This window comes from Rattus norvegicus, assembly GCF_036323735.1.
Source record: "Rattus norvegicus strain BN/NHsdMcwi chromosome Y unlocalized genomic scaffold, GRCr8 chrY_unlocalized_5, whole genome shotgun sequence".
NCBI lineage: Eukaryota > Metazoa > Chordata > Mammalia > Rodentia > Muridae > Rattus > Rattus norvegicus.
The window spans coordinates 198,663-221,252 of NW_026947408.1; the positions used below are offsets into that span (position 1 = coordinate 198,663).

General features: G+C 38.2%; 2 long non-coding RNA genes across 2 annotated transcripts in view; one reads left to right on the plus strand and one right to left on the minus strand.

Annotated features, from left to right (window-relative positions):
* LOC134484758 (uncharacterized) overlaps nucleotides 1-22,590 on the plus strand; it is an 85,978-nt gene that overhangs the window by 29,506 nt on the left and 33,882 nt on the right. The gene's annotated exons all lie outside the window — the stretch shown is intronic.
* Nucleotides 227-14,448, minus strand: LOC134484754 (uncharacterized). The gene is made up of 3 exons (XR_010062506.1): nucleotides 14,316-14,448; nucleotides 3,372-3,498; nucleotides 227-333 (listed from the first exon to the last, which is right to left on the minus strand). It is a non-coding gene; the product is annotated as an uncharacterized LOC134484754 (long non-coding RNA).

The following is a 22,590-nucleotide window of genomic DNA, read 5'->3' on the forward strand; positions in this document are numbered from 1 at the left end:
TCCTCCAGGCACCCACCATTTATAGTACCTCCTCCTATCCTCTCCCATTCTACACTGAATGAGCAGAGGACCACTCTGGATACATCTCCACCCCGGGCACATCAAGTCTATGCAAGACTAGATTCATTGTCTCCCAGCAGGTCCTGAAAACGCAGCCCGGGTAGGAGAACAGGATCCACAGACTGGCAACGGGTTTAGTGAACCCACGTGGGGACCATTGTGCTCCTCTGCCTCTCTCAGTCCTTCCCTCAGCTCTTCAGTGAGACTCACTGAGCTCCATTTGATATTTGACCGTGCGCGTCTGCTTCAGTGTCAGTCGTCCCTTGGTGGAGCCTCGCAGAGGACAATAAACATAAAATGCAAACATAAGAAAGGACCATTAATAATGTCAGTGTTTGTCGTTTGCTCATAGGATAAGCCTCACATCCGGCCATTTATCCTTTGGCCATTCCCTCATTTCCTCTTCCATCTCAGTCCCTGTGTTTCTTACACAGAGGGCAATTTCTGGGTCAAAATTTTGGGGGTGGGTTTGGGTCCTTATCCTTCCACCTTGGGTCCTCTGTGGCTACAGAAAGTGATCATTTCAGTATCTGTATCCCCACTGTTACAAGTCTCAGCTAAAGTCACCCTCATGGACACCAGTGTAGCCTCACCCATCCCAGATTGCTGGTAAATCAGAGATAGCGCCCACCCTGGACTGTCACTGATTTCTCTTTATTCTCTTGGCCCTCTGTCCCTCTTGCTCGTCTCTTCCAAGAAATGATTCTCAAACCACATTTCCCTTCCCATCCCCTTAGGCACCCAATCCTTTCCTTCCATCTGCCTCCTCTAATTAGTTTATTCCTCCTTCTGAGTGAAATTCAAGCATTTTTCTTTGCCCTTTCTCCTTGTTTATCCTCGTTGGTTCCGTAAATCTTAGTGTCGGAGGAAGAATGAAGAGGATGAAGAGATTCAAAATGGGGAGGAAGCTGGCCTTCTATCTTGGTATAAAAAACAGGGAAGAAATACATGGTCCTTTGGAAAGCTCAGTTAGTCCTTGGTAAGGGTTGAGTGGTATCGCTGAAGAGATAGCCTTGATCTGAGCATTCTACATAAGGGACTAAGGAACTGTGAGGCTCTCAGAAGCAAATGAACTTCGCTGTTCTTAAGGTTCCTGGAAATTAGAGAGTTTATATCCTTCATTCCTTTATTCCAAACCCAAGTGTTGTGAAGGGCACGGTTGTTTTCCTGAGAGGTCATGACCTTTACTCTTCTTTACTTCTTTTTCTTTTCTTTTTTTCTTTTTTCTTTCTTTTTTTTTAACTTGACTATTTCTTATATACATTTCGATTGTTATTCCCTTTTCCGGTTTCTGGCAAACATCCCCCTAACCCCTCCCCCTCCCCTTCTTTATGGGTGTTCCCCTCCCCATCTTTCCTCCATTGCAGCCCACCCCCCAACAATCTATTTCACTGGGGGATCAATATAAGCAGGACCCGGGGCTTCCTCTCTTTTTTTCATGAAGAAAAGTTCCTAAGGAAGAAGGGAAAAACAAGTATTGTGTCCCTAACTCAAGGTAAACTCCTCCATGCTTTGGATACCTATAGTGAAGTTTGGGTCTGACACTGATATTTGAGAGAGAGAAGTGATTCTAGTGGAGACTTCAATAACTCAGTCGTTCCACTACTATTACTCTGACTACCACTTCAGATTTCCGAGATGTTTCTATATATACATTTTGAATATTATTTCCCTTCCCAGTTTCCTGCACATAAGATTGCTAACTTTTCCATTTCCTTCTACTCTAACCAACCTTTCTGCCTCATGATATTGCCTTGAACTGGGAGACAAACTAGGGATGACAAGAGCTTCTCTTTCCAATGTTGCCGAAAAAGGCCATCCTATGCAACATATGCATTTGTATCCATAAGTCAGTCCATGTACTTTCTATGTACATTGGTCTAGTATTAAAAACTCTGGTTCACTGGCATCGTTGTTCTTATGGGGTTGAAAGCACCTTCAGCTCTTCTAATCCTTTTTCAACATTTACCAACAAGAGGTCCGTTTTCAGATCACTGGTTTGCTACTAGCATTCACTTCTGTATTTGACATGCTGTATCTATGTCTCTCAGTAAATATCTGTACCCAGTTCCTTGCAGAATGTATTTCCTACCTTCATCAATCTTATCTAGTTTTTTTGTCTGATGTATACATATGTATTTGGTTCCTCTTAAACCTATGAAGTTAATTGGAAAGTTAACATGGATTCTGAACAACTATGTCAAGAATATAGAATTCAAAAATGACAATTTCAAAGAGACTCCCCTTGTTTTTATGAACCTACTGAAGTAGACTTTATTTTTTCTCCTTTTTTCGGAGCTGGGAACTGAACCCAGGGCCTTGTATTGCTAGGCAAGCGCTCTACCACTGAGCTAAATCCACAACCCTGAAGCAGACGTATAACTGGTCCTCAAGCCATCCTTTTCCCTGCATATCACATGGTATGTTACGTTTGTCCTGAAGAAAGAATCATTTAAATCATCCTAAACCCTCATGTCTGGCCATGGGAACATTGGAAGCTAGATAGGGTAGTACAGATATCAAATGGGACAAGAAACAGAATTCAATAGTCCATGTTGTCCTTTGCTTTCCTGATGTCTCGTAATTTTTCGATAAAATAAGAATTTGGGAGATTAGCATTTGAAGTAAGTACACAGAATTTACACTATTATAGTTACTATATAGCTGGGCCCCATTTGTGACCATATCATTGCAGAAAATGGTATTGAAAACAGAATTTTTGTGTGTATTGAGAAATATTTACAAAATCCCCTAACAAGGAATTTACAATAAGAAATTGAAATACAGGATATTTAAGTTCTTTTTTTTTTCCAGAGCTGGTAAGAGCACCAGTGGAAGGGGAAACCCTGGGTCCTGCTAAGATTGAACCCCCAGTGAACTAGATTGTTGGGGGGATGGCGGCAATGGGGTGAGGATGGGAAGGGGAGCACCCATTAAGAAGGGTAGGGGGAGGGGGATGTTTGCCCGGAAACCGGAAAAAGGAATAACACTGGAAATTTATACAAGAAATACTCAAGTTAATAAAAAAAAAAGAAATTGAAATACAATCAATATTCATTCAATTTTACGTCTGTAGGGAAAATACTGGTCATTGGGAAACAGAGAAAACCTAGAAAATTCAACTGTATGTCACAAGAATGAACCTAGGAATAAAAGTATTATCTAGGAGAATCTCCTACTCTCCATGTTCCTAAATCTTTTTCAACCATGTCAAGCGCCACAGCATGTAACCACTAGTGAAGCAGCAAGAAGTCTCTAGCTTTAGAGAGAAGGAATATATAATGGTTTCCACTGTGTCACAGGAGACATACCTTTAAAGTGCAAACTTGAATCTTGTCAATGTAAGGAAAGTTGTTCATCAGGTAGTCCATGAGAGTTTTCAGTGACATCATCATTAGGCATCATGACCTTCACTCTTTTTGTCAAGTATAAAAGGTCCTAAGGAAGAAGTGAAAAAGAAGTATCTAGCTCGGAGTAAACTCCTCCATGCTTTGGATACCTATAATGCAGTTTGTGTCTGACACTGATATATGGGAAAGGGAAGTACTTGTAGTTGAGACTTCATCATCTCAGTCTTTCCACTTGTATTATTCTGAATAACACTTCAGATTTCTGCATGAATATGTCTTACTTGGCAACTCTCTTTCTTTTATATCATTCTTTTTTATTTTTTACCAAAATTTGATTTTTTAACTGAATGTTTCTATACTTACTTTTAAAATATTATTTCTTTTCCCAGTTTCCTGCCCATAAGGTTACTACCCAATCCATTTCCTTCTTTCAAATCAGCCTTTCTGCCGCAATGCATTCCCTTGAACTTGGAGACAAAGTAGGGAATACAAGGGCTTCTCTTTCCAATGTTGCCCAAAATGGCCATCTTCTGCCACATATGCATTTGAAGGCATAGGTTAGTCCATGTACTTTCTTTTTATATTGGTCTGTTATGAGAAAGCGCTGGTTCACTGGCATTGTTGTTCTTCTAGTGTTGAAAGCACCTCAGCTCTTCGAATCCTTTTTCAAAATTTACCAACAAGAGGTCCGTTTTCAGATCACTGGTTTGGTCCCAGCATTCACTTCTGTATTTGACATGCTGTATCTGTGTCTCTCAGTAAATATTTATATCTGGCTCCTGGAAGAATGCACTTCTTACCTTCATCATTCCTATCTAGTTTGGTTGTCTGAAGAGTACAAATATAGATTTGGTGGGTCTTACACCTCTTTCGTCAAGTGGAATGTTCACATGGATTTTGCCCAACTATGTCAAGAATGTAGAATTAAAAAATGCCAACGCAAATAGACTCCGCCATGTTTATATGAACCTATTGAAGTAGTCGTATAACTGGTCCTCAATCCATTCTTCTTCCTGCCCATCATCTGGTATCTTCCTTTTGGTTTTAATAAAGAATCATGGTAAAACATCCTAAACCCTCAAGTCTGACCATGGGAACACTGGAAGACAGATCGCGTAGTACTGATATCAAATGGGACTAGATAACCAAATCCAATAATCCATGATGTCCTTTGCTTTCCTGATGTCTGGTAATTTTTTGTTAAAATAAGGATTTGGGAGTTTATCGTTTGAAGGAGGTACACAGTATTTACACTGTTATGCTCACTCTATAGCTGGGCACCCTTTGTGACCAAAATCATTGCAGAAAATGGAATTGGAAAACAGAATTATCGAGTACACATTGAGGAATATTTACAATACCCCCCATCAAGGAATTAACCATAATTAATTGAAATACAATATTCATTCAATTAAAGGTCTGTAGGGAAAATACTGGCCTTTGGCAGACAGAGAAAACAGAGAAAATTGAACTGTATATCACAGGAATGAAACTGGGAATAAAAATATTATCTAGAATTATCTCCTACACTCCATGTTCCTAAATCTTTTCTACCCATGCCAAGTCCCTGTCTAATTTTCTCCATTGAAAGCATGTAACCACTAGTGAAGCAGAGAGAAGTCTCTAGCTTTAGAGAGATGGGTTATGTATAGGTTTTTACTGTGTAACAGGAGACATACCAGGAAAGTGCAAACTCGAATCTGGTCAATGTAAGGAAAGGTGTTCAGCAGGTAGGCTATTGCAATTCTCACTGATATCATCATTAGGCCTTCCCTGAAAAAGCTCTTTTATCCTGCAGAGGCCTAGCTTCTTTTGTGATGTCACGAGTGTTGTCCTGACTGCAATTGAATTGATGATATTCCTTCAGTACCTCTAGGGTTTACTAATTCGCTCCAAATTCAGAGTAAAGAGCTATTTGCAAAGGAGAACAAAGAGGAAGATGATATCAGGGATGGGGAGGAGGAAGCTGCCCTTCTGTCTTTGTATAAAAAATGGAAGAAATATGTGGTCTATAGGAAAGCTCCGTGAGTCCTGCGCAGGTGTTTAGTGGATTCGCTGAAGACATATCCTTGACCTGAGCCTTCCACATATGGGTATTAGTAGTTGGGAGCCTCTCAGAAGCATCTGGACTTCCCTGCTTGTTATGGTTCCTGTACATCAGAGAGTTTATACCATTAATTTCTTACAAAATTCAAGAGTTAGGAAGGGAATAGTTGTTTACCTGAGAGCTCATGACACATATTCTTTTTGTCACAGAGGAAAAAGTTTCTAAGGAAGAGGGAAATACAGGTATTGTGTCCTCAGCTCACAGTAAATTACTCCATGATTTGGATTCATGTAGTGCAGTTTGTGTCTGACCCTGTTATCTGGGAGAGAGAAGTGATCCTATTCGCCACTTCATTGTCCCCGTCTTTTCACTAGTATTTCTCTGCCTACCATTCCCTGTCAATGACTTTTTAGATTTCTGAGTAAATAGGTGTTATTAGTTGGTTGTACTCTTTTCTTTAATTTCTTTAATTTTTTTATTTTTTACCATATTTTATTCCTTATTATTAATTGGATATTTCTATATTTATATTGAAATGTTATTTTGTTTCCCAGTTTTCTGCCCATAAGATCCCTAACCATGCTCCTGCTCTTGTTCTATTATGCCCCATACTGCCCCTTTACGTTCCAATGAACTGTGAGTCTAACCCAGGGAGAACAAATGGGTTGTCCTTCCATTGATGCTTAAGGAGGACATAACCAGCCATAGTTGTGTCTCTGTACCTACATTGAATATTGGTTTAGTACCAGAGAGCACTGATTCATTTGCATTGTTTTTCATATGAGGTTAAACCCCTTCACCTCCTGTAATACTTCCCCAAAATCTACCAACAAGAGGTCCATTTTAAGTTCACTGGTTTGCCACTAGCACTCATTTATGAATTTTTTCTAAGGAAAGATCTATATCTGGTTACTGACAGAATGCACTTCTTAGCTTCATCAATATTATCGAGTTTTTGTGGCATTCATATATATACAATATATATACAGTTCGATGGCTCCTGCAGTGAGGAAGTAAGGTTGAATTTTAACATGGATTCTGCTCAACTAGGTCAAGAATGTAGAATCCGGGTAGGGGATTTGGCTCAGTGGAAGAGCGCTTGTCTAGTAAGCCCAAGGACCTGTGTTCGGTCCCCAGCTCTGAAAGAAGAAGAAAAAAAAGAATGTAGAAAACACAAATGAAAATGGAAAATAGAGTCACTCCTTTCCTTATGAACCTCCTGAAGTACAGTGTTCCCTGGACTTCAGTCATTCTTCTCCCTGCCCATCCTCCTGAATCTTCTGTTTGGCCTGAAGAATGAATCATAGAAAAGCATCCAAAACCCTCAAATCTGTCACTGGGACACTGGAAGGTTGATACTGTAGTACTGATATCAAAAAGTTCTAGAGAAACAAATTTGATACTCCATGTGGTCCTTTGATTTACTGATGTCTGAAAATTTTTGAAATAAATAAGGACTTGGGAGTTTACTATTTGAAGTAGGTACACAATACTTACACTGTTTTACTCACTCTGTACCTATGCCCCTTTTTTGCCAAAATCATTGCAAAAAATTGAATTGGAAAACAATTTTTGAGTACACATTCAGGAATATATATTTCCCCTCTCAAGGAATGTAGAAAAAATATTAATACAATATTTCATCAATTGAAGGTCTGTAGGGAAAATACTTGCCTTAGAAAACAGAGAAAACCTGGGAAATTGAAGTGTATGTCACAGGAATGGACCTGGGAATAAAATTATTATTCAAAGAATCTCCTCTTCTCCATGTTCCTAGACCTTTTCTCCCATTCAAAGTCCCTGACTAACTTTCTCCATTCAGACAACGTAACCACTAATGAAGCAAAGAGAAGTATCTAGCATTAGAGAGATGTAGTATGTAAAGTTTTCCACTGTGCCTCAGGAGAAACTCCTTGAAAAGCCACTTTCGAATCTGTTCAATGTAAGGAAAGCTGTTTAGCAGGTAGTCCATGCAGCTCTCAGTGACATCACCATTAGGCCATGCCTGAAAAATCTCTTCTATCCTGGAGATCCCTATCTTCTTCTGTGATGTCACAAGTGTTGTTGTGTCTGCAACTGCCGCTCAGATATTCCTTCAGTACCTCTAGGGTTTACTAACTCTAATTCAGAGTCAATAATCATTTGGGAGTGAGAAGAAAGAGGGTAAAAAGAACAGTGATGGGGAGAAAGAAGTTCGCCTTCTGTATTTGTCTAAAAAAGGAAGAAACACTTGGTCCATTGGAAAGCTCAGTGTTTCCTGGTTAGGGGTTGAGTGGGTTTGCTGAAGAGATATCCTCTATCTCAGCCTTCAACATATAGGACTTAAGAACTGAGAGTCTCCCAGAAAAATCTGGACTTCCCTGCTCCTTGAAATCAGAGAGTTTATATCATTAATTTCTTTATTCCAAAAGCCAGGTATTGGAAAGGGCCCAGTTGTTTCCTGAGAGCTCATGGCTTTTATAAATTTTCCGAGAAGAGAAAGATCCTAAGGAAGGAGGGAAAGACAAATATTGTGTCCTCAGCTCAGAGTACACTCCTCCTTGCTTTGGATTCCTATAGTGCAGTATGTGTTAGACAGTGATATCTGGGAGAGAGAAGTGCTTCTATTTGAGACTTGATCATCTCAGTCTTTCCACTAGTATTACTCTGACTACCATTCCCTGAAAGTTACCCTTTAGATTTCTGAGTCAATAGGTGTGATTTGCTTGCAGTTAACTTTTCTTTTTCTCTCTCTTTTTTATTTTTAGCAATATTTATTACTTTTTCTAATTGTATATTTTTATATTTACATTTCAAATATTATTTCCCAGGTTCCTGTCCATGAGATTCCTAAGCAGTGCCACTAACCTACTTCTATAACCCCCGTTACTGCACGTTGACATTCCCTTGAACTTGTAGTCAAACCTAAGGAGCAGGAAGGGCTTCTCCTTCCATTGCGGCCCAACAAGGCCATTCTCTGCTACCTATGCAGTTGGAGGCATAGGTCTGTCCGTACACAGTCTTTGAATATTGGTTTAGTACCAGAAAGCTCTGCTTAGTTGAATTGTTGTTCTTATGGGGTTGAAAGTCCATTCAGTTCTTGTAATCTTTTCTAAACATCTACAAACATGAGGTCCATTTTCAGTTCTCTGGTTTTCCACTAGCACTCACTTCTGTATTTGATGTGCTCTAGCTGTGTCTCTCAGTAAAAATCTATGTCCAGTTGCTGGCAGCATTCTCTTCTTAGCTTCAAAAATCCATCTAGTTTTGGTGCCAGATATATATATATATATATATATATATATATATATATATATATATATATATATATATATATATATATATATATATATATATACTTTTGGTGGCTTCTACTACTAAGTATTTTGATGGAAGATATACTTAGATTCTGTGTAACTAGGTCAAGAATATAGGATTCACAAATGACAATGCCAAATAGACTCACTCCTGTTCTTATAACCTATGGAAGTTGAGGTTTCACTGGACCTCAAGCCAATCTTCTTGCTGACCATCACCCGAAATTGATGTTTGGCCTGAAGAAAGAATCGTGTTAATACAACCAAAACCCTCAAGTCTTGCCCTGGGACCACAGGCAGGTCGATATTAGAGAATTGATCTAAAAGAACTACAAAACCGCATTCTATAGTCCATGTTGTCCTTTGCTTAACTGATGTCTGTTAATTTATGGACAAAATAAGTATTTGGAAGTTCAACATTTGAAAAAGGTACACAATATTTACACTGTTATATTCACTATATAACTCGGCCAAATTTGTAGCCAAAAATTTTTATTGCAAAAAATTGAATTGGAAAAATGAAAATTTTGAGTACACATGCAGGAACATATGTAATGTCCCCTATCAATGAATGTAAAATCAAAAAATGTAGCACAATTTTCACTCAATTAATGGTCTGTAGGGAAAATACTGGCACCTGGGAAACAGAGAACACCTTGGGAATTGAACTTTATGTCACGGGATTGGACCTGGGAATAAAATTAATCTCCAGAAGAATCTCCTTCTCTCTGAGTTCCTAGATCTTTCTAAGCCCTTGACTAGCTTTCTCCATTCAGATCATGTAACCACTAGTGAAGCAGAGAGAAGTCTGTAACTTTAAAGAGATGTAGCAAATAAAAGTTTCTACTGTGTCACAGGAGACACGCCCGGAAAGGACACCCTTGAATCTGGTCAATATAAGGAAAGCTGTTCAGAAGGTAGCCATGTCAGTTCTAAGTGACATCATCATTAGGCCATGCCTGAAAAATCTCTTGTATCCTGGAGAGCCCTAGTTTCTTCTGTGATGTCACAAGTGTCGTCTTGACAGCAAATGCCTCACAGATATTCCTTCCTTATATCTAGGGTTTGCTAATTGGCCTATAATTCAGAGTAAACAGCCATTTTGGAGGGAGAACAAATAGGATGAAGAGATCAGAGATGTGGAAAAGGAAGCTGGGCTTCTGTCTTGGTATAAAAGGAAAGAAGAAATATGTGGTTCTTGGGAAAACACCCTGGGAAGATGGCTTTACTTCTTTTGTTCTCTAGGTGCACCAAGCTCTTGGAGAAATTGCTGAACATCCTAAAGACCTTTGGGCCAATGGTTAAGTTTCTAGATACCCCTTTTTAGATTTCGATGGTCCTGGGGATTGCATGACTGATGGTAAATGTTTCCCAGGAAGAGTTTGAGAGTCAGACTGATTTTTAGATGTTTTAGAAGACATGGAATTTTTCTGATATAAAATAATTTTCTGCATATCCATTAATAAAAAGGACACTAACTGGCAAGCCCCAACACAAGGAGGCAAGTAAAATCATAGATAAAGCAAGAAATTAATCTTTACAACAAAAGAAACAGAAGCACACAAGCATAAACTAACCTCCAATTATGAAAATAAGAGAAAGTGACCATCACTAATCCTTAATATCTCTCAACTTCAATGGACTCAATTCCCCACTAAGAAGACCCATACTCTCTCTTCCACATGGAGGTAGTCTCTACAAGGTCCCTCTACACACTCCCAGCATTTTACTGAGTCCTGATAGTCTCATACCTCTCAGGTCTCTGCAATATTCTAGAGCCACCAACTACCTCCAACATTTTAGCTCCTGAGATTGCCTGTTTCCATTAATTCTGCTGAAACTCAGGGTTTCAGTCTTACTCCCCACCAATAACTGTCCATGTTCCCCTCTTTCCCTTACTGTCTCCTTTCTCACCCAGGTCCCTCACTCTTCCCTCCTGAGGTTCATTTCTTCTCCCTCTCTAGTGGGATTGAGACTCTTCACTTTGGCTGTTCAACTTGTTAAACTTTTATTATTTCTTTTATAAATATTAGATATTTTTGTTTACATTTCAAATATTATTCACTTTCCCAGTTTTCCGGTCATAAGAGTCCTATCACTTTCCCCACCAGTTCTTCTATAAAGGTGTTCCCCCTCACCAACCACTCCCTTTCCCAGCACACCCTGACATTCCCCTACACTGGGGTACTAGCTTTGGTAGGTTAAGAGCTTCTCCCCCCATTGATGTCCAACAAGGCTACATATGCAGCTGCAGACATAGTTCTGTCTATGTACAGTCTTTGAATATTGTTTTAGTACCAAAAAGCTATGGGTCATTGGTATTGTTGTTTTTATGGGATTGAAAGCCCATTCACTTCTGGTAATCCTTTCTCCAAATTTACTAACAAGAGATTCGTTTACATTCCACTGGTCTGCCAATAACCTTCATTTCTATAATTGGCATGCTCTACCTGTGTCTCTCAGGAAAGATCTATATCTGTTTCCTGGCAGCATGCACTTCTTAGCATCATCAATCTTATGTAGTTTGTGGCAGATCTCTCTATCTATCTATCTATCTATCTATCTATCTATCTATCTATCTCTATCATATATATATATATATATACATATACATACTTATACATATATACATACACACACACACACACACATATATATATATATATATATATATATATATATATATATATATATATATATGTATTTATGTATATATTTGGTGGCTCCTACAGCTATGTGGTTAGTTGGAATTTTAGGATAGATTCTGTGCAACTAGTTCAAAAATGTAGAATTAGCAAAGGCCAATGCCAATCAGACTCCCTCCTGTTATTTTTGAACCTATTGTAGTTGAGGTATCTCTGGACATCAAGACATTCTTCTTCCTGCCCATCCTGCTGAGTCTTGTGTTTGGCCTGAATAAAGAATCATGGTAAAACCTCCAAAACCCTTAAGTTTGGCCCTGGGAACAGGAAGGTAGATATTATAGAACTGACATCTAATGGGACTAGACATCCACATTCTATAATCTATGATGTCCTTTTGCTTTAATGCTGTCTCCTAATTTTTGGACTTCATAAGGATTTTGGACTTCATCATTTCAAGTAGGTATACAATATTTACACTGTTATATTCACTCTATATATTGGCATGCTTTGTTGCTTATTAATTGCAAAAATGGAATTGCAAAACAGAATTTTTGTGTACACAATCTGGAATATATATATATATATATATATATATATATAAAGTCTCCTATAAGGAAAGTACAATACGAAAATGAAATACAATACTCAATCAATTAAAGGTCTGGAGGGAAAATACTGGTCTTTGGGAAACAAAGAAAACCTAGGAAACTGAAGTGTATGTCACAGGAATGGACCTTGGAATAGAATTATTATCCAGAATAATCTCTTCCACTCCATGTTCCTAGACCTTTTCTACCCATGCCAAATGCCTGATTAACTTTCTCCATTCAGAGCATGAAACCATTAATGAAGGAAAAAAACTCACTAGGTTTGGAGATGGAATACATAAAGGTTTCCCCTGTGTTACAGGAGAGATACCTGGAAAAGGCACTCTCAAATCTGGTCAATGTAAGGAAATCTGTTCAGAAGGTAGGCCATGGCAGTTCTCAGAGACATCATCATTAGGCCCTGCCTGAAAAATATCTTGCAACCTGGAGATCCCTATCTTCTTCTGTGTTGTCACAAGTGTTGTCGTGACTGCAATTGCCTCTCATATATTCCTTCAGTACCTCTAGTACTTACTAATTGGCCTCTAATTCAGAGTAAACAGCCATTTGGGAGGGAGAATAAAAAGGATGAAAAGATCAGATATGGGGAGAACGAAGGAAGCTGGCCATCTGTCTTGGTACAAAAAAGGAAGGAATACATGGTCCTCGGTATAGCTCAGTGAGTACTTGGTAGTGATTTAGTGGGAATGCTAAAGAGATAGCCTTTATCTGAGCCTCCCACCTATGGGAATCAGGAGATGGGATCCTCTCAGAAGAATCTGGACTTCCCTGTTTTTATGGTTCCTGGAAATCAGAGTTTATATCATTAATTTCTTTATTCCAAAAGTCAAGTGTTGGGAAGGGCACAGTTGATTTCCTGAGAGCTCATGACGTTTACTCTTTTTGATAAGAAGAAACATGTCCTAAGGTAAAAGGGAGAGACAGGTATTGTGTCCCTAGCTCAGAGTAAATTCCTCCATGATTTGGATATCTATAGTGCAGTCTGGGAAGCAGCAGTGCTATTAGTTGAGATTTCATCATCTCATTCTTTCCACTAATATTTCCACTGATTACCATTTTACTTCTCTGAGTCACTAGGTATGATTAGCTGTCAGTTTTCTCTTTGTTTATTCCTTTCTTTTTTTATGTTTTAGCTTTATTTGTATTGATTTTTTTAACTTGATGTTTCTATATTTACATTTAATGTTATTTCGTTTCCCATTTAACTGCCCATAAGATTCCTACCCATATCCTTCCCCTTCTACTTTAACCCCTCTGACTGTGCATTCACATTCCCTTGAACTGGGAGACAAACCTAGAGTGGGCCAATAGCTTCTGCCTCCATTTGTGATGAACAAGGTCATCCTCTGCCACATGCAGTTTGAACCATAGCTCTGTCCATCTACATTCATTGAATATTGGTCTAGTACCAGAAAGCTCTGGGTCATTGACATTGTTGTTCTTATGGGATTGAAAGCTCCTTCACCTCTTGAATTCCTTTCTCAAAATCTGCCAACAAGAGGTCTGTTTCAGTTCACTGATTTGCCACTAGCATTAATTTCTGTAGTTGACATGATCTACCTGTGTCTCTCAGGAAATATCTATATCAGGTTGCTGGCAGAAGGCACTTTTTAGCTACATCAATATTATCTAGTTTTGGTGGCTGATGTATATATATACTTTTGTGGCTCCTACAGCTATGTGGTTAGGTGGAATTGTGACATGGATTCTGAGGAAGTAGGTCAAGAATGTAGAGTTCAGAAATGACAGTGCCAAATAGACTCCCTCAAGTTATTATGAACCTATTGAAGTTGAGCTTTCACTGGTCCTCAAGCCATCCTTCTTTCTGCCCATCCTCCGTTATCTTATGTTTGGCTTTCAGTGAGAATCATTGTAAAACATCCAACCCTCAAGTCTAGCAATGGGAGCACAGGAAAGTAGATAGTATAGTACTGATATCAAATAGGACTAGAGAACTGAATTCTATAGTCATTATGTCATTTGCTTTGCTGAAAATAAAACTGGAAACAGAATTTTTGAGTACACATACAGGAATATTAATAAAATCTCTTATCATGGAATGGACAATGAGAAAGTGAAATACAATATTCATTCAATTAAGGTCTGTAAGCAAAATACTGGCCTTTGGAAATAGAGGAAACCTGGGATATTGAACTCTATGTCACAGGAATGAACCTGGGAATAAAATATTATCTATAAGAATCTTCTTCTCTCTATGTTGCTAAATCTTTTCTAGCCATGCTAAACCCCTAACTAACTTTGTCCATTGAGAGCATGTAAACCCTAATGAAACAAAGAGAAGTCTCTACCTTTAGAGAGATTTAGTATGTAAAGGTTTCCACTCTTAAACAGGAGACTCTTCTGAAAGTGTCACCCTCAAATCTGGTCAATGTAAGGAAATCTGTACAGCAGGTAGTCTACGGCAGTTCTCAGTGACATCATCATTAGGCCCTCCTTGAAAAATCTCTTGTATTCTGGAAGCCCGAGCTTCTTCTGTGATGTCACAAGTGTTGTCCTGACTGCAACTTCCTCTTAGATATCCCTTCAGTACATCTAGGGTTTATTAATTGTCCTTTAATGCATTGTATACAGCAATTTGGGAGGGAGAAACAGAGGATGTAGTGATCAGACATGGGGAATATGAAGCTGGCCTTCTGTCTTGTTATAAAAATGGAAGAAATACGTGGTCAGTGGGAAAGGTCCTTGAGTCTTGGGTAGAGGTCGAGTAGGTTCACTGAAGATATAGCCTTGATCTGAGATTTCCACATATGGAATCAGGAGCTCGGAGTCTCTCAGAAGCATCTGAGATGCTTCTCAGAAGATCTGAAAAATAACTTGTTATTTTTCTTGGAAGTCAGATACTTTATATAATTCATTTCTTTATCCCAAAAGCCAGGTGTTGGGAAGGGCACTATAATTTTTCCTGAGAGCTCATAGCTTTTACCATTTTACCTTGAAGGAAAACGTCCTAAGGAAGAAAGATAAGTCAAGTATTGTGTCCTCAGCACAGAGAAAACACCTCCATGCATTGAATTCTAATAATGTAGTTTGTGTCTGTCACTAATATCTGGGAGGAACAAGTGATTCTAGATGAGACTTCATCATATCAGTCTTTCCACTAGTATTACTCTGAAAACCATTACCTGACAGTAACCCCTTAAAATTCTGAGTCAATAGTTGTGATTAACCGGAAGATTTCTTTTCTTTTATTTCTTTCATAATTTTTTTTTATTTTTAACAAATTTTATTGCTTTTTTAATGGATATTTCTAAATTTACATTTAAAATATTAATTCCTTTCCCAGTTTCCTGACTATAATATCTCTTACCAGTCCCCTTAAAATTTTCATTATAACCCCTCTTTCTGCCACTGGACATTCACTTGAACTGGGAGTCAAACCTAGAAAGGACCAAGGGTTCTATTTCCATTGTTACCCAACAAGGCCATCCTCTACAACATATGCAGTTGGAGACATAGGTCTGTTCATGTACATTCTTTGAATATTGGTCTACTACTAGAAGGCTCTGTTTCATTGGCATTGTTGTTCTTACAGGGTTAAAAGCACCTTCAACTCTTCTAATCCTTTCACAACATCTACCAAAATAAGTCTGTTTTCAGTTCACTGGTTTGACACAATTGTTCATGTTGTGGTTTGCCCTGAAGTTATCTGTTGATGCTAATTCCACTGCCCAAAGGTCAGTTGCATAGTCCTGTACTCAGAACTAAGGTTACTTCAGCAGAACCACGACTCCATTGAATTTGTAAAGTATATGTGAGTGTCAGGAACAAGATAGAAGGAGGGTTATCATGGGAGGAGAAGGCAGAATGAGCGAGAGAGAAGTTTGAAGGGAGAGGAGGAGACTAGAGGAAAAAAAAAAGAGTGAAAGGAAGATGACAGAGTGAGAAGCAATGTTAGGAGAATTTAAGATTGTGCTTTGTTTAATTACAGGTCATTATTAATGTTCCTAAGGAATGGATAGTACCTGGTTTGTATGTTTAATTGGACAATTATATCGAATCAACTGGATCAAAGAGTATTGTGTTGTGTGTTTTTTTATGTGAAGGTTTGAGTATTGGAAAATGTGCGGTGGCATGAAACATTGCGCAGCCGAGGAGTGAGGTGTTTCTGCCAAGATATCTAGCAGAGAATCTGAGACAATTTGGTGCCAGAGTTAGCAGGGTAAAAGAAAATTTATTTTTTATTTTTATATTTTACAAGAACACATTCACTTCTGTATGTAATATGCTCTAGCTGTGTCTCTCAGGAAATATCAATATCTGGTTCCTGGCAGAATGCACTTCTTAGCTTCATCAAACTTACCTAATTTTTGTGATATATATACCCTTTGGGTGGATCCTACCGCTACGTGGATTTTCACATGGATTCTGCACAACTAAGTCAAGAGTGTAGAATCCACAAAGGACAATAACAAATAGACTCCCTCCTGTTCTTGTGAACATATTGATGTTGAGGTTTCCCTGGAGCTCAAGCCATACCTCTCCCTGTCTTCATCTAGGATCTTATTATTCCTGAAGAATGAATCATAGTATAAGATCCACAACATTCAAGTCTGGCCACGGGAACACCGTATGGTAGATAAAGCAGAACTGATATCAAATAGTTAGAGAACTGTATTCTATAGTTCATGTTGTCCTCTGCTTTACTGATGTCTGGTAACTTTGGGATTAAATAGGGATTTAGGTGTTTATCATTTCAAGTAGGTACATAATATTTGGACTGTTATATTCATTCTATAGCTGGACAACATTTGTTGCCAAAATCATTGCAGAAAATGGAATTGGAAAAAAGAAATTTTGAGTACACATTCAGGAATATTTATAAAGTCCCATACCAAGGAATGTACAATAAGAAAGTAAAATACAGTATTCATTCAGTTGAAGGTCTGTTGGGAAAAACTTGCCATTGGAAAACAGAGAAAACCTACAAAATTGAACTGTATTTCATGAAAAGTACCTGGGAATAAAATTATTATTCAGAAGAATCTCCTCTACTCCATGTTACAAGATCTTTTCTATCCATTCCAAGCCCTTGAATAACATATTCCTTAGAGAGATGGAGAACATAAAGGTTTCCACTGAATCACGGGAGACATACCAGGAAAGGGCACCCTCAAATCTAGTCAATGTAAGGAAAGCTGATTAGCCAGTAGGGCATGGCAGTTCTCAGTGACATCATGATGAGGATCTGCCTGAAAAATCTCTTGCAAGCTGGAGAGCTTTATCTTCTTCTGTGATGTCACACGTTTTGTCATGATTGCATCTGCCTCTCAGGTATTCTTTTAGAACCTCTAAGGTTTAGTAATTGTCATTTAATTCAGAGTAAACAGCTATTAGGGAGTGAAAACAAAGAGGATGAAGAGATCAGAAATGGGGAGAAGGAAGATGCCTTTCTGTGTTTGTCTAAAAAAAGGAAGAAAGATGTGTGCTTGGGAAAGCTCAGTGACTCCTTGGTAAGGGTTGAGTGGTATCGCTGAACAAAAAACATTGATCTTAGCCTTCCACATATGGGATTCAGGAGCTGGGGTCCTCTCAGAAGCATCTGGATATCTCTGTTCTTATGGTTCCTGGAAGGCATAGTGTTTACATTATTCATTTCTTTATTCCAAAGGGAAAGTGTTGGGAATGGCACAGATTTTCCCTGAGAGCTCATGGCCTTCATTCTTTTTGTCCAAATGAAAAAGGTCCCACAGAAGAATGGAAAGGGAAGTATTGTGTCCTCAGCTCAGAGTAAACTCCTCCATGCTTTGGATTCCAAAAGTGCAGTATCTATCTGACTCTGATATTTGGGAGAGAGAAGTGCTTCTAGTTGAGACTTCATCATCTCTGTCTTTCCACTAGTATTACTCTGAATAACACTTTAGATTTCTGAGTCAATAGGCATGATTAGTTGACAGTATTCTTATCATTTATATCATTCTTTTATTTACTTTTTGGGAAATTTTAGTGGTTTCTTAAACTGGATATTTCGATATTTACATGTAAAATAATATTTTCTTTCTCATTTTCTTTCACATAGCATCCCTACATATTCACTATCCCTTCTTTAACCACACTTTCTGTCCCTTGAAAATCCCATGAACTAGAAGATAATCCTAGGTTGGATCAAGGGCTTCTCCTTCCATTGGTGCCCATTAATGCCATTCTCTGCCACATATTCATTTAGGGCAATTGGTCTGTCCATGTAAAGTCTTTGAATATTGTTCTAGTACCAGGAAGCACTGGTTCATTGGCAAAGTTGTTCTTATGGTGTTGAAAGCACCTTCAACGCTTGCAATCATTTCTCAAAATCTACCAACAAGAGGGCGGTTTTCAGTTCACTGGTTTACAACTAGCATTCACTTCTGTATTTGACATGCTCTAGCTGTGTCTCTCAGGATGTATCTACATCCGGTTTCTGGTAGAATGCACTTCTTAGCTTCATCAATCTTTTCTAGTTTTGGTGATATATATATATATATATATATATATATATATATATATATATATATATATATATATATATATATATATATATTGTATTTTTGGTGACTCCTACAGTATGAAGTTAGGTGGAATTTTAACATGGATTATGCACAACTAGGTGAAGAAGGTAGAATCCACAGAGGCATTGCAAAATAGACTCTCTCCTGTTCTTATGAACCTATTGAAGTTGAGGTTTCACAGGTCCAGAAGCCATTCTTCTTTCTGCCAATCCTCCTCTATCTTATGTTTGGTCTTAAGAAAGGATCATGGTAAAACATCCTAAACCCTTAAATATGACCGTGAGACACTGGAATGTAGATATTGCAGATGATATCGAAACAACTAAAGAAGAGAATTCTATGCTCCATGTGGTCCTTTGCTTTACTGATATCTGGAAATTTTGGATAGAATAGGATTTCAAAGTTTATCATTTCATGTCGGTACACCATATTTACACTGTTATACTCAGTCTGTAGCTGTGCGCCTTTGTTGAGAAATCATTGCAAAAAAATGGAAGTGGAAATTCGAATTTTTGAGTACACATTCAGCAACATTTATAAAATCACCTATCAAGGAATATACAATAAGAAGTGAAATACAATATTCATTCAACTAAGGGTCTGTAGAGAAAATACTGACCTTTGGAGGACAGAGAAATCATAGAAATTGAACTTTATTTCATAGTAATTAACCTGGGAACAAAATATTATCTAGGAGAATCTCTAATATCCCATGTTCCTAAATCTTTTCTATCCATGCCAAGTCCCTGACCAAATTTCACCATTCAGAGCATGTAACCAATAATGAAGCAAAGAACAGTTTGCAGCTTTAGAGAGATGGAGTTCCTAAAGGTTTCCAATGTGTCACAGGAGACATACCAGGAAATGTCACCCTTGTATCTGGTCCATGTAAGGAAAGCTGTTCAGCATTTAGGCTATGGATGGTGTCAGTGACATCATCATTACGCCCTCCTTGAATACTCTATTTTAACCTGGAGATCCCTAGCTTTTTCTGTGATGTCCCAAGTGTTGTTGTGAATGAAACTCCCTTTCAGATATTCCTTCAGGACCTCTAGCGTTTACAAATAATCCTGTAATTCAGAGTAAACAGCCATTTGAGAGGGATAACAAAGAACATGAAAAGATAAGAGAATGGGAGAAGGAAGTTGGTCTTCTGTCTTGGTCTAAAAAAAAGGAAGAAATACATGGTCCATGGGAAAACTCAGTGAGACCTTGGTATAGATTGAATGGGAATGCGGAAGAGATAGCCTTGACCTGAGTCTTCCACATCAAGAGCTGCAAGCCTCTCAGAAGCATCAAGACTTCTCAGGTCTTATGGCTTCTGGAAGTCAGAGATTTTATATCATTCATTTCTTTATTCCAAAAGCCAAGTGTTTGAAAGATAACAGATGTTTTCTTGAGAGCTCATGGCATTCATTCATTCTGTCAATTATAAAAAAGTCCTAAGTAAGAAGGGGAAGACAAGTATTGTGTCCTCTGGTCAGTGTAAACTTCTCTATGCTTTTGATGCCAATAGTGCAGTTTGTTTCTTATACTAATGTCTGGGAGAAAGAAGTGCTTCTAGTTGAGATTTCAACATCTCAGCCTTTCCACTACTATTTACACTGACTAACCCTTTAGATTTCTCAGTCAATTGGTGAGATAAGCTTGCAGTTTTCCTTTCTTTTATTTCTTTAATTTTTTAAATATTTTTTTAGCAAAACTCTCAAATCTCATCCTGGGTGACGATGTAGATTAGACCCATTAGATGAAATGAAGAATTAAAAAACTCTCCTGATGATGAAAGTGGTAAGGAAATCACATTGATGTATCATAAATGCAGTGCCAAGAGCAATATTCAGACTAGTCTGGGGAGATGCTGCCTTCATCAGAGACCACAAACCTTTAGTGGAGTATGATTCAGTACTAAACTGGGAAGGAAAAATTATGGTTGATATTGTTCTAGTAGATCTCACAACATTAAAAAGTGTTTCTTCCAGATAAATGAATGATTATTGTAAAGCAACTCCCGGAATGAACTTATGAGACCCACAATTAGCCTGTGAAATAATGTGTTAAAGAAGAAATCTGTGTCTCTCCAGGGACAAACTGTTGCTTTCAAACAAACCGTAAAGTGTCCATTCTAGGAATGATACATAGATATATACACATTATAACAGGATGGATAACGAGTTTCTTCAGGTCTATGAATGAGGTATTCAGCAGTTGACCTGACTCAGCAATAAAGGTAATTTTTGCCAACACTTGAGACCTGAGCTCCTTCACTAGGAGCCCCATGATTGAAGGAAAGACCAAACTTCAGACTTTTCTCAGATTTTATTTAGTTCAGGTTTCATGGTCTTGGTCCTCAGAAGGAAAGACATCTTGTTTTCCAATTCTTGTTTATCCTATAATCCTTCTCTCTGATGCACTCATGCAAATAAATTACTGTGCATTTCATTGATAGGTTATTATTGCTATTTTAATTCTCTTGCCAAGAACTATAGAAAATAAGAATGACTGTATCAAAGCATCATACGAAAATCAGACTAAGGCAATGTGGCCATTGGAAATTTGTAACTGAGCTGAAACTCTTACTAGAGACAAACTGTTGTAGAAGGTCTTCTATAGATACCTGGTGTAGTAGTTGTTGTTCCCCAACAGATACTAAAGGATGAATATCTCTCTACAGAGGAATCAGACTAGTCACAATGATCACAGACTATGGACCACATAATTTAACAATGGCTGACTATTTGTATAGTCCTAGAATGTTTCATTAGTTTATTAGTCCAATAGGCTAGATGTCTCATCTGGTCATTGGTATATGGATCAATCTTCAGTATGTAGGTTCTAATGTCTGTGAGGGTTTGGTAGCAATGTGACTGCAAGCAGGAAAGGTAAAAGCTTCTTTCTTCCATGTTTTCTATGGGGATTCAAATAGAATGCATGGTTAAGAATACATAGGGATTGCCATTTTCAAACAGACCAGTATCTTCAACTAAACATTCTTTTCTGGGAAGATGCACTTTGTCAGCTTGGCTCATGTGTATGTGAACTGCAAGATCTTGTGTGGGAAGGCAGTCCTGTTCATCAATCCCAATTGCCCCTCTTACAGAAATATCCAAGACTTCCTCAATCAACTCCTTTGCAATCATGGTCTTCTGAGATTTGAAGACATTACATCTACTAACAACACCAATGGGATTCAAGATTACTTACAAAAGCTCACTGGAGTGAGAATAGTTCCTTGGTTCTTTATATGTAGAGAAAGAATGCATAGGCAGACACAGTGATCTAATCTACCTGCAACAGAATGGGGAGCTGATGATGTGCCTGAAGCAGATTGGAGCTCTGCACTTATAAAAGGAGTGGCAGTAAAAGCCCATGCTGACAGGAGACATTCAGCCATCCTGAAGCCAGGCAGAGAGTTGATGTGCATCACAGAAGATGTCAGCATTTTCTTATGATTGACATTTTCAACAAATTGGCTTTTATTCTATTACTCAGTGCAAAAATCGGTTGCTGTTTGCCTCAAAAATTGTGGTAGGGAAATTTAAGGGGCAACAGAGGTTTGATTATTCAGTCTTCATGTGCTGACATGTCTTTAACTCTAAGTCTATGTTCCACAATCCAATGCATTTAAATCTACAGAGAATCAGTTACTGTTTCTCTACCATGCTGATCTGCTGAAGTCATTTTACAGAAGTCCACTTCCTAGTAATTATTAAAGGAATTAATATTGTGAAGTTGTTTATGATCTACACACAGGCCTTTCACACCCAAAGCATGTACCATCCCACTTCTGCATTTGCAGCTCTCAGCCATCCTACAACCCACAGAAGTCCACAATTGTATGAGGATGCTGTTTGAAAAACATATGAATAGATTTATTATAGTTGTTCTTCACTGTACCCATATTAACACAGACGGCAGAGCATATGATGCATTCAGCTCTGTTTGTAGTGTTTAATTGCCCATAAGGTCCCAAACAGTTGTGAGTTGATTCTGTCAGAGTACCAGCAAAGCCAAATATGAAATTTAAAATTTCAGAACTCTCCTTCCAAGGCTGTTTGTGAAAGAAGTTGTTTGCAAAACACTG